This window comes from Silene latifolia, chromosome 9 (assembly GCF_048544455.1).
Source record: "Silene latifolia isolate original U9 population chromosome 9, ASM4854445v1, whole genome shotgun sequence".
NCBI lineage: Eukaryota > Viridiplantae > Streptophyta > Magnoliopsida > Caryophyllales > Caryophyllaceae > Silene > Silene latifolia.
In genome coordinates, this window is record NC_133534.1 from 35414086 (window position 1) to 35415613 (window position 1528).

A 1528-nucleotide genomic window follows, 5' to 3' on the forward strand; every position below is an offset into this window, starting at 1 on the left:
GCCACGCTCGGATGGTATCTATGGTAGATAACTCCGGTCAATCAGTTATTCTCCAGATCGAGGAAACCACTCTCGATATGATCACTTGCAAGTACGACCTGAAAGACACCTTGCATTGAGTGGGAGATAGTAATAGGACTAGAGAATTGGTGACGCACACTTGTCGAGGACAAGTGGGAGATTGTTGAAGTAAGTGTCCCTGACAATAATGCGATCACAATTGTCGATCATATTGATCACATATTTAAATCTCATATCAAGAATACGAAAGGGATGATAAATTACATATATAGTCAACTGGTCCACACATATCGGTAATGATTGGCTGGCTAGAGTTTGACATTACTGTCGTGCGACGGTGGTGATCAGTTGATCCCTTGAGGTCACACCTAAAGGACGATTCCCTTAATTGAAAAGGTTAATTAATTGTAAGTCAATACAGATTAATTAATTCCTTAAAATTGAACAAATTATTATCATAAGAGAGAAAAATGACATCTTATTATAATGTGATTAAATAAGATTTTGTTTAGTAATTTAAGAAGTTATATTACTAAAATTAATCGGTGTTTGCGAAACACGCGAGATGGGAATGATAAATTAGTTATAATTACAAGATGTTGTGAATTATACTAGCTAGTATTTAAATGACCATTTTATGTGAAAGTAATTTTGAATTACTAGTCAATTTGTTAAATGTGATTTATTTAATTTGTAAATGATATTTAATTTGTTAAATATGCATTTTAAATTAAAACATGACATATGACATGTCACATGTCACATGACATACAATTGTACAATTGACAAAAATAAAATGGACTCCATATTACACATATAAACCGAAAATTGGTGGGCAATGTTAGAAGTTTGGCTTTTTCCATTTGTCTTATTCATTTGTCTAATATGCTTGATAGTGACATGACTATGGACAAAGGCTTACACAATTTGTCTTGTGAAGACAAAAAGGAAAAATAAAAGGGGTCCTTTGACTCCCCTAACCCACCGGTTTTGATGTGTATAATTGAGAGATTTTTCTCTCAATTTTTCTATCTATCTTATGTTTTATGAAAATACTACCTTCTCTCTCTTGTTCTTCATAAAATTCATTTTTATGAATCTAATTTGTACAAATCAAACACTAATAATACTAGTAGTAGTATATGAGTATTAGTAATCGATTTTAAGGTAAACCACATTACAAATATCTAGTACATGTTAGTTTGTGGGATTTTGGGATAGTCTTGGGTGCTACTTATTGGAGGGCTTCTATTTTGAAGTCATGAATGTTCATCCATTATTGGAAAGCTCAAGAACTAACAAGAAGGAGATCTTGTTGGTGCCCATAAAACCGAAATCATATAGTAAGAACAATGAATTCTTCTCTTATCTTATTTATGTTTGCATGCATAAGATCTAGAATTTATTTTATGACTAAATAAATTGTTTCATATATGAATATGTAAATTAATGAGATTAATAATTTCCAACACATATCTCGAGTTATACAAATGATAATCAGGTGATT